Below are 12,003 nucleotides of genomic sequence, written 5' to 3' on the forward strand. Positions count from 1 at the left end.
ATGCTGTGGATAGGTAAAACATAAACAGCATTTCCTTCATTCAAAATGAACCAATGCAACATATGGAAAAATTGCTTTGAATGGTACATGAGAAATTTTACATATATATCTATGTTATTTGTAAATACAAGTTTGTCCTGCGCCACAGTGAATATGTTGCTGTTGTAAACATAGTTGAGACTCAAACATTTCACAAAGGAACAAGTCCAAATGGCAAACAAACATATGAAAAAATGTTCCAGCTCCCTAGCAATAAGGGAAATCCAAATTAAAACATCGATGAGGTACCACCTAACACCAGTAAGATTGGCCCACATAAACAAGAACACCAACGACGCTTGCTGGCGAGGATGCGGGGAAAAGGGAACCCTACTCCACTGCTGGTGGAGCTGCAAATTGGTACAGCCTTTATGGAAATCAGTCTGGAGAACACTCAAACAACTCGGAATCTGCATGCCATATGACCCAGCAATAGCACTCCTAGGAATATATCCAAAACACCTGTTTTACGACAAACCAACATGCATCCCTATGTTCATTGCAGCACAATCAGTAATTGCAAAAACATGGAAGCAACCGAAATGCCCATCAGCAGAAGATTGGATAAGAAAGCTTTGGTTCATCTACTCCATGGAATACTACTCAGCTATTAAAAAAAACAAAATGCAGTTCTTTGTGGCTAAATGGGCACAACTGGAAACTATAATGCTAAGGGAAATGAGTGAATCCCAAAAGATTAGATACCACATGTTTGCCTTGATTTAACCTGTAATTTTTTGTTTGGTTGTTTGTTATTTTTTTGAACCTGTCATTGATACTGTCTCAACCCAGATGTTTCGAAGAATGGAACTCGCATTATTCTTAACATATTGTTTACCCATTACTATGTCAATTAATTCCATAATGTTGTATATTGAAACCGAGGCCTTGTTGGGGCTTTTAACCCACCGGATCTTTACTCTGTTAGACCTATCTTCAGACCATAGAAGGTCTCCCCAAGAGGCCACTGAACTTATCTGGACAATAAGACGCTGAACTTTATGCTAGGCATGTGTTTTCAAGCAATGAATCTCAACTGAACTTGAACTATGGTTATGCAACAAGGTGGAGGAATCCACCATGGGGGGAGGGGTATGGGGAGGGGTGGGGGGAATCCCCAGCGCCTATAAAACTGTACTACATAATACAGTGTAAGCAACAATAAAAAAAAAAAAAAAAAAACATAGTTGAGACTCATCATTATCGATTTCTCTTTTTCTTGGCACATATCCCCTAGCCTATTTTTGATAGGGATAGCTATGTCATTTAGTTTGGCCAATGGGCTATAAGCAGACTGTATTGGTGGCGGGCCGGGGGAGAAGGATGCAGGGAGCAAATAGAAAGGGACAAGAAGCAGGGAAAGAAAAAAAAGTTAAGATAAAGCAGATTTTGGGCACAGTGCAGTGGCCTAGCAGCTAAAGTCCTCACCTTGAATGCACCAGTATACCATATGGTCGCTGTTTCTAATCCCAGCAGCTCCACTTCACTTCCAGCTCCCTGCTTGTGGCCTGGGAAAGCAGGATGGCCCAAAGCCTTGGGACTCTGCACCCATGTGGGAGACATGAAAGAAGTTCCTAGCTGCTGCTTTGGATTAGTGCAACACCGGCCGTTGTGGTCATTTGGAGAGTGAATCATTGTTGGAAGATCTTCCTTTCTGTCTTTCCTTCTCTCTGTATATCTGACTTTGCAATAAAAATAAACTAATCTAAAAAAAAGATAAACATCAACATAAGCATCATAGAAAACATCAAGGAACTAAGTGTTTAGCAAGAGATACTGTAGAGTTCACATAGACCGCACTCTCAAGACAATACATGGTGAATTCAGCCTAGAAGATTGTCAAGATCCACTGACAAGTTCATAAGAACAAATATTAAAGTTTAATTTATTAAACCATTGAGATACAGATATTCTCTGTTAAGACATTGTAACTTGACCTCTCCTAACACTGAGGATGGGATGATTTCATTCCTTCTGTGAAAGTACATAACCTCTTTCCTAAATGAAGACAGTACATGCATTTTAATCTGATATTCAGGGTCTCTTCTGCCATCTGGTCCAAGTCTACCTTTCCAAATTTACCTCCTGCCATACTCCAAATGAAAACTGGCTGCTATTCCTTGTCTCCATCTCTAAAAGTTTTTGTTTGAGGGACTTCTCTACTTCCGTTGTTAAGTAGGTTGTCTCTCTTTTTACATGTCAATTGTTATCTTTTAAAGGTCCAAGTTTACTCCATCTCTTGCTTAAAACTTGCCCTTGAATGATAGTTCTTCTTGCCTTTCAATGTTTAGACTTATTTCTTGTCACCTCTTGAAACTTTGTGCACCGTATTATAGTTATTTATGAGCATTTTTATTTTCCCTACTGATAGTCTTGAGTAGGGCATTTAAATCTGATTGATCATTGAATACTCAACACTTCCCCATTAGATAAAAGTACATCAGTGATATGAATGCTGCATTTTTATCATAAAATCAGTTCAAGCTGCTTGGAGGTGCTATCATGAAGCATTTCTTCTCTCAATCACGTTCCTACTTGCCCCCAAAAGAGGAACATTATTTTCAATACGTTATGCTGAGCGAGTGGGTAGGGGTGCTGAGCACTGGAATGTCCTGCGTGTATCAAAAGCATCTTTTCTTATCATGAAGCAGTATAGGAAAATACAGTAGGCATATTTCCTCATCCAGAAGTATTCAAGTCCTGGGCAAATTTATAATACTGAGGTTTGAGTGTTGGTAGGAACAAGATCAGGACTGAAAGTAAAGTGGAACATGAACAGTCAGTGAAGATGTAGGGTATGCCAGAAACTTATGCTGAGTGCTTTATGTAGGTTACATTGCTTATTGTTCCAAAGCTCATATGGAATGGCATCTCACAGTGGACAGAACATACAGTCCATAGTAAGGCCGTATCTGTTTAAATCTCAGTGCCACAATTAAAGAGCTGTGAAATAGTTGACAAGGTGCTTATGTTTCTCTGTCTCCTTCATTGAAAATATACTCTATCACTATTAGGATGAAAAATGTATTGGTAAATAGGTTATAGAACAGAATGCCTATTTGTGTATAATGACTATTAACTACTATGCTGTAATGTAAATATGGAAAGAAGAATGTAACATCACTCTCCCTCCATCTGTAGAATCACCCAACCAACTTCTTTCAGGGGATTAGCTTCTTCGGAGACAGTGAGAGATCAGTTCAAAGACTTGTACCTGTTGGGAAACTGAGACAACATTCATTTCAAACAGAGAAGAAAATTGCAGTCATCTTTGAGCATGGTTCCACTCCCAGATACTGAGTCAAAAACTGATACAGAAAACTACAACAGGTTTCTCTCTTTGTAGGGGAGGTCTGAACCTCACGTATAGGACCCTAAGCCTAACGCTCTTCATGGTTCGCTTCTTAATTCTGCAGCTGTAGGAGCAGAGGGGAATAGAGTTCTACGTATCTTAGTAGTCTACGGGGAGCAATAGCAGCAGTTTTATTTGGGTGTGCAAGACCATTAACGGACTCCATCCCCTTGGGAGCTGTCCTGCAAAGGAACATAAAAATGTGCAGACCCCTGTGTTCCTAGAGAAAATTTTTATATAACATTCCTGCAATGGCTACTGTTGAACCTGACCACTAACTTACATCACATAGCTAAGGGAAAAGTCAGCTGCCAACCTTCCTCCTACCTAGCAGTGATTTCTACTGACACTGAGAACCCAGCATTTGTTTAAAACCCATTGAAGGAACTGCATTCTGAATTTCCTGACTCTGGGAGCAGGTCTAGCACACACTGGACCACAGACAAAACATAATTTTTTTTGCAGAGGCCTGCAAGCACCTCTAGAGGATTCTCCCCTGGAACAGCCGAGTAGAGCTTAAAATACAGTTCCTGGTTTCTTCCCAGAAGGAGATGAGGACACATAATAAGAGATTTGCTAACACTGTCTGCTAAATCTAGTAGCTCAGGAACAGAAGGGGTTAAATATGTGTGAGTCTCCTTAATTTTCAATGAAGGACCAAACACTTTCATGCAGACTATATCCCTTTGGAAGAGTGCCAAAAAGGAGCAGAGACATCCAGCTTTAATTTTCCCTCTGGAAGTGCCTTAGTCCTAGGGACTATTTACTGGCCTGGTTTCTAATGAACTTGCACTGGGGAACTAAGGCAAAAAGACAGTAATGCTTTAGAGCCAGGATCAGAGCCCAGAATTTCAGGAAACTTGTCCTGTCTCACCGAAGTCATAAATCTAGACCCATTCATTCTTTCTGATGGGGGACTGACCTTGTGCCAAATATTTCACACCAATAGATCCCACCTAAAAGATTGTCTCTGGTACAACCTACCTCTGAAATTGTTGACATTATGTAATCCCAAGTGACATAAGGCCACAGAAAACTAAAATGTGGGCATGTAACAAGAACCCACACTGCAGCTATCTCTTCTGTATCAGAACATAATGATAGCATGAGTACAGGCATATGCCACAGTTAAAATGCCCACACCCAGCCTCACTGTGACATAGAAAGACATCAGCCTTTTTAACTATAGCTAGATAATATGTCTCCTATAATTCTGCTATTGGCATATTGACAAGAGGGGGCACAGCTCAAGAGCCAGAGGGCCACCAAAAGCAATCTAGAAAAACATGAAAGTTTGAGAGGTACTTCAAAATCTCTGCATAAATGCATTGGTGCAAATGTCTGCAGCATGAGGTCAGTCTAAAAACAGAGAAAGGCAGTTGTCTCATCTAATGAACAGAAACCAACACTGAGAATGAAGGAAAACTGAGAGAGAACATATTTCAAGTGAAAGAACAAGATGAATCTCCAATCAGTGATTTATTCAAAAGTAAGCAAAAGTTAAGAATATCATAAAAATGCTCACAGAGTTCAAATCAGATATGCAAGAATAAGCTGAGGAGTTCTCACTGTGGTGTCGTAGGTTAAGCTGCCATATATGGCACTGATTTCACATGTTGGTGTCTTAATTTGAGTCCTGGCTGCTCTACTTCTGACCCAGTTGACTGCTTACGGACATGAGAAATTAGCAGATGATGGCTCAGGCTCTTGGATTTAGATTCCTGCCAGCCATCAGGGAAATCCTGATGAAGTTCAAGGCTCTTGGATTTAGCTTGGCCCACCCCACTCCCTTCCAACGGCCCCTGGGGAAGTAGCCCAGCACATGAAAGATTCGTTTTCTCTGTCATCCCATTTATCCCTCCTTATGTGTAACTCTGGATTTCAAATAAATAATAAAATAAAGAGATCTGTTACTTAAAAAAAAACCTGAAAATTTCACCAAAGAGATGGAAAATGTACTAAAGAAAAATGCTAGATCTGAAGAATTCTGTAACTAAAAAGAAAAAAAAAATTCCAGTACAGGGGTTCTAACAGAACAGATTGAATGGAAGAGGAGGAATTTAAAGTCAGTAGAAATCAACCGATTTGAAGAGCAAGAGAAAAAAAAGTGTAAAGATATCTTAAGATTCTTATGAAATATGATCAAATAAGATGAATTACGCATTATTGATATGCTGGAGGAAGAAAGGGACAGAAAATACATTAGAAGAAGCAATGATACAATCTCCGCAAGTGTGAGAAAGGAAACAGAAATCCAAATACAGAAAGACCTTATGACATCAAATCAAATGAGTTCAAAAAGGTCTACAGCATGGCACACTGTGGCCAAGTTGAACCGAATAACAAAGATTAGCATACCAGGAACAGAAGATACATTAAAGTAGGCATTTCTACTTCTGAATAAAAAGAACCCCCAGTGAAACAGTTAAATACAACTTGTCAATATGCTACTAAATTTTCTGTCTACATCGACAATGTAATAGCAGTATGTTAATCTAACTTTAACTAAAGGATTATATTACTGCAACAACATAGGGGAAATAATGGTAAGAGAGTAAAATGAGGAGGGAGAAAGGAGTAGAAAAGGTTGACTCCCCTGAACCTACAAAAAAGTATAATGGAAAATAATAAAAATATTTTTAAAAAACTAATGATACTGGGCCCAGCGCGGTGGCGCAGTGGTTAAGGTCCTCGCCTTGCACACCCAGGATCCCATGTGGGCGCCGGTTCTATCCCGGCAGCCCCGCTTCCCTTCCAGCTCCCTGCCTGTGGCCTGGGAAAGCAGTCGAGGATGGCCCAAAGCTTTGGGACCCTGTACCTGCATGGGAGACCACGAAGAGCTCCTGGCTCCTGGCTCCTGGCTTCGGATTGGTATAGCACCGGCCAGTGTGCTCATTTGGGGAGTGAATCATCGGACAGAAGATCTTCCTCTCTGTCTCTCTTCCTCTGTGTATATCTGACTTTGCAATAAAAATAAAATAAATCTTAAAAAAAGAACTAAGGTGGGCCCAGCACAATAGCCTAGTAGCTAAATCCTTATCGCGCATACACAGGGATCCCAAACAGGTACCAGCTTGTGTCCTGACTACTCCACTTTCCATCCAGCTCCATGCTTGTGGCCTGGGAAAACAGTAGAAAATGCCCCAAAACCTTGGGATCCTGCACCCGCAAAGGAGGCACCTAAGAAGCTGCTGGCTCCTGGTTTTTGATTGGCTCAGCTCCGGCTTTGTGGCCACTTGGGGAGTGAACTAGCAGACAGAAGATCTTTGCCTCTCTTTCTTTGCTTTTCCAATTAAATGAAAATTAAATTAAATTCCAATTATATTAAAGTAAAATTAAACTAAAGCTGCAATAAATTTTAAGGGATACTATAGTTTAGATATGTTTTATCTCCCAATTTTCATGTATTTGAAAAATAGATTCTCAGATTAGCAGTATTAACTTGGAGACACTTTCAACACAGGAGACCAAGGGTCCCAACACTGTGGTTCAATAACTAAATCCTTACTTTGCAAGCACCGAGATCCCATATGGGCACCTATTCATGTCCCTACTGCTTTAATTCCCATCCAACTCCCTGCTTGTGATGTGGAAAGGCAGTAGAAGATGCAATAAATCTTGGGACCCTGCACCTATGTGGTAGCCCTGGAAGAAGCTCCAGGCTCCTGGTTTTGGATTGGCTTGGTACTGGAAATTGTGGCCATTTGGGGGGGGGGAAATGAGTGGATGGAAAATGGTTCTCTCCATCTCTCCTCTCCATAAGTCTGATCTGCCTTTCCCCAAAAAAAAAACTTAAAAACAAAATCTTTTAAAAATACGTGTGGGACCAAGTGGAAAGAAATTAAATCAAGAGAATTCTACTCTAATAAAACAGGCCCAGGTTGCCTCATTGGGAAAAAGTTGAATAGCAGTACATTATTTCCTACAAGGAGAGGTTGTTATAAGAAGGCAAGACTGTTCCCTCGCAGAACTCTCACTGTCTTGAATGAGATCCTTTCTGCATCACATGGTTTTCTTTCTGCTTCACCCTCATGTTATGAGATAGTCCTTGACTTATAAGACAAAGAAACTTATTTACATTTAAGTTTACCCAGCCTTAGTTTTTTTTTATTTTAATTTAATTAATTACATTGCATTAAGTGACAGTTTTATAGGCACTGAGATTCCCCCCATCCCTCCCTTAACCCTCCCACCATGGTGGATTCCTTCACCTTGTTGCGTAACCACAGTGTAAGTTCAGTTGAGATTCCTTCATTGCAAGCATATACCAAGTACAGTGTCCAGCATCTTTTTGTCCAGACAAGTTCAACGACTTCTTAAGGAGACCATCTCTGGTCTGAAGGTAGAGCCAGCAGAGTACCATCCCAATCAATTAAAAGCTCCAACATGGCATCAGCAACAATTTATAACGTTATGGAATTAATTGCCACGGTATTGAGGAACCAATATGTTAAAAATAAGTGCAACTTCTTAACCACATCATTCACATTTCAATTTTAGTTTATATACAAAGGATTCTATAAATCTTAAAATAGCTATAGATTACTGTTCAGCTGTCTTATGTCTATTTTCATTATAATATTTAGCCTTTTATAGCACTGAAGCATAATTTTGCTGAACCTGGCTATTTTTCAGGTAGTCTAGACTGGCTTATAACTCCAACAAGACATATGTCAACAGTTTAGTTGCAGAACAGTTTTAGGAGGGGTGTGTAGAGAAATCTTCAATGCCCTAGTGAGGAGCAACTAATATTTCACGTCTTCCTCACACCTTCTAGTGTGATGGAAGATTTCTCCACTCTCCCACCCCATTACGGAATAATATAGGGAATTAAAAGTATATTAGGTTTTACAATTCTTTGATGTAGATCATAAGCAGTCTGACTCACATTGCTTGTTGGTTTGTTGGTTACTTCACAATATCTGATTGCATGTGAGATAGGCTGTTTGAGGTTGAGATAATATTTCATTTTACAGGTACTATTTTTCATATTGACATCATTTCATCTTAAATTAAGGCAAACATGTTGTATCTAACCTTTTGGGATTGGCTCATTTCCCTTAACATTATTGTTTCCAGCTATTTTTTAAAAGCACAATATCAACTAAAACAGAAAATCACCAGCTAGAATGGAGCTGTTACAATAATGACACCTGAAAATGCAGAAGTAGCTTTGGAATTGATCTGTGGAAGGAGACTAGAAGAATCCATGGAGAAAAGACAAGGCTCCTGTTGCTTATAAAGGGTTTTCAAGCAATTCCTATGAATACTCAGAAAAAAAAAATATTAAGGAAGACATAGAAGCTTTTAGAAATGGGCTAAGTGTTCAAGAGCAGAATAATGGTAAAAAATATGAATAATAAAGCCAGAAAAGATCTCAGATGGCAGTGAGGAATATCCTTTGTGGAAGCCGGAGTGGAGACCATAATTGTTATGAAACAGTGAAGAACTGGTCAGCATGGTCCTATGTATATATGTCCTCGTGGAAGGTGGAATTTAAAAAAAAAAATTGATAATTTAGCTAACAGAGGAAATATACAGGTAGCAAGTCATCTAGGCTTCTCATGTGTTATTTGTAGCCATGTTCATGTTCAAATTCATAAGCAAAAGGGAAAAAAGAGCAGAAAATGTTGGAAAATTTACCGCCTCTCTAAAAAAGAGCAAAGGAGAGAAATAATTGTTCTGTGTAAGACACGGGGAAGGCCAAGGTTAAAGCATTGATAGAGTCAACATCTGGAAACAATCCCTCTCCTAACTCACAGCTGGTCAGCTTGTCTCTCCGTGGTCACGTGATACAAGGATGGGGAAGGTCTCTGGAACCTTGTGAGGACTCACTCTGTCCTCATGATAATCTTCCAGAATCTCTGTTTTCTAATACCATCACCTAACGGGTTAGAATGTCAACATTTGACTTTGGAATTGGCAGAGCTGCAGTCTGTTTAGAGTGCTAGAATTGTATTTACAGGTGCTAAAACCTGAAAGTTGGAAAAATCGCTAAATAATCCAGAGCACAGTGAGCAAATGGCAGAAGTGCTTCTGTGGTTTAGAATTTCTGCTTCTGTGGTTTAGAATTTCTGCTTTGTAGGCATTCTCTAGAACTTTTTTTTTTATTACAAGATTTTTGTAGGCCTCTTTTACTATTCTCCAGATTTTTTTTTTAAAAAAGTATTTATTTTTATTACAAACTCAGATATACAGAGAGAAGGAAAGCCAGAGAGGAAGATCTTCCGTGCGATGATTCACTCCCCAAGTGACTGCAACGGCCAGTGTTGTGCCAAACCGAAGCTGGGAACCAGAAACCTCTTCCAGGTCTCCCATGTGGGTGCAGGGTCCCAGAGCTTTGGGCCGTCCTCAACTGCTTTCCCAGGCCACAAGCAGGGAGGTGGATGGGAAGTGGAGCTGCTGGGATTAGAACCGGCACCCATTTTGGATCCTGGAGCGTTCAAGGTGAGGACTTTAGCCGCCTTAAGCACAGCACTAGGCCCTATTCTACAGATTTTAAAAACAATACTCCCAGAGAAGAATACAATTCTTCATAGTTAATCAAATATAAATTTTAATTGATTGCCTGTGTACTTTCAGTAGGATCATTGGCCAAGATTATTCAAACCACCAACTAGGTTGACCTCTATCAGGCACTTGCATCTGGTAAAGTATTCTAGGGATGTGTGTTCATTCTATACTTGGATTTCTTAAGAGTTGCTCTTTTGCTACAGTTAGAACTAATGTAGGTTTTACACCTTGTTGGTCCTAGTTTTTATCTACAGTGTTACAACATGAGCTTATGTACAACCATAAGAATCGCGAAAGTAATTCTTTTGGATGAGGTCATATTGGAGCAGAGTAGCTCTCAAATATGACACCATTTGTGTTTTACATATAGAATAATTTTGAACACATACATGTGGAATATCATGCAAACAAAAAGACAGAAATCCATAACTCAAATAATGCCACAGGCTGCCAACAAACCATCAAAAACTGGAGAGACACGGTGAACAGATTCTCTCATTTCCCTTGGAGCAAGTCAACCCTAGCCAAGTCTATTCTCAAACTTCTAGTTTCCAGTATTGCAAAGTGATAAATCTTTTTTATTTGCTTGCCTGTATACTGGCAGTTTGTTGTGACAGACCTAGAAATCTGTTGTGTAACCCAGCATTGTCCCATCCTGTCCTGTCTGGCTTTTCAACAGCCATGAGCACTTTTTGAGGAAGCTAACTTGACCATATTTACATTCCATTCTATAGCCTGCCAGTTTGTCCTTGCTTGCCTTTTTACCCGAAGATCCTCATGTGTCGGAAAGATCAGTCTTGGGTCCTATATTTCCTTTGGAAGAAAACAGTAACATCCGCAGTGTAACTCCCACCTTCTTCTCAATACAGCTCAATTTAGCACCAGTTTTGGTTTTGCCTCTCTTTGAACAAAGCTTCACCGCAAAATGCCTATTTTTACACATCAATGATTAAATGATCCTGAGGAATATTTCTTTATTGTTTCCTCTTTGTAAACTCATCCTATTGTGACTTACATGGGCAAAAACAAAACAATGGAGACAATCTGTTTCCTCTTCCTTGCTTAGATGGCAAATGAAAAATCATGTAGTTTGAAGAGGGGACATTTTCTAATCCCTTATTACAACTATTCATCTTTCTTTGAGGATAGAGGGAGAGAAGACACTGATGGTTAGATGGAGGATGTTCCTATGGAATTTTTCTCTGGTGACTCATAATCTAAAGTTGTTAAATCCAAGGCAGGCAGTTTGAACCACAGAATTTAATCTTATAAAGACATTTATTGCATAGCTCTTTGTTTTGCCTTGTTTAATATAAACCACTGGAGAGATGTTTCTTAGTTATGTCATTTCATAAACTGTGAAGTAGAAAATATGAGACAAGACAATCTGCATTGTTAAGAAAACGGTTGCCCTAAGACAACACCAGGAGAAAGAGTTGTAATATCCATAACTCACCAGCATCCCCAGAACGAGTGTGGAGTAGAGATGATATAGAAACTTCTGAAGTCAGACACAGCTGTGTTTTTATTTTAGCTCAGACTCTTCCTACATTTCCCTTGACCGCGTCATTTATTTTCTCTGAGCATCGGGCTTCTCATCTACAAAAAGCAGTTATTAACATTTCTTACTTTGTGTGGTTGCTTTATACATTAAATGCAATATTAAAATCTCTGATATTCAAGGTTTGTCATATGATAAGTGCTCACTAAACGCTAGCTGCCAGTGTTATAAACAAGAATATAATTTATGGGAAGCTATTACATTTCAAAAGCCTCCAAGTACATTATCTCTAATCTAGAAAATATTTGTTCAGGATAATTATTTTTGTCTCCATCTTACAGATAATAGAACTAAATTGTGTGTTCAAGGTCATTTAGCAAGCAAGTGGCAAAGCACAGGTTCCCTTGGGTCTGAAAAACACATCAAATTCTGAGCACCATGAAATTGACAGATGCAGTGCCCAATAGAAAGCCTCCATTGAATGTCATTATGTTTTCAAGTTTACATTTGTAAACATATGGAGTCAGCACAGCAAAATCGGTTTACCCCTTCAAATACTTATTACAGAATTTATAGAAAACACTAAATGCTAGCCAAT

Source organism: Ochotona curzoniae, unplaced genomic scaffold (assembly GCF_017591425.1).
Source record: "Ochotona curzoniae isolate NIBS_2020 unplaced genomic scaffold, NIBS_Ocur_1.0 contig_291, whole genome shotgun sequence".
Lineage (NCBI taxonomy): Eukaryota > Metazoa > Chordata > Mammalia > Lagomorpha > Ochotonidae > Ochotona > Ochotona curzoniae.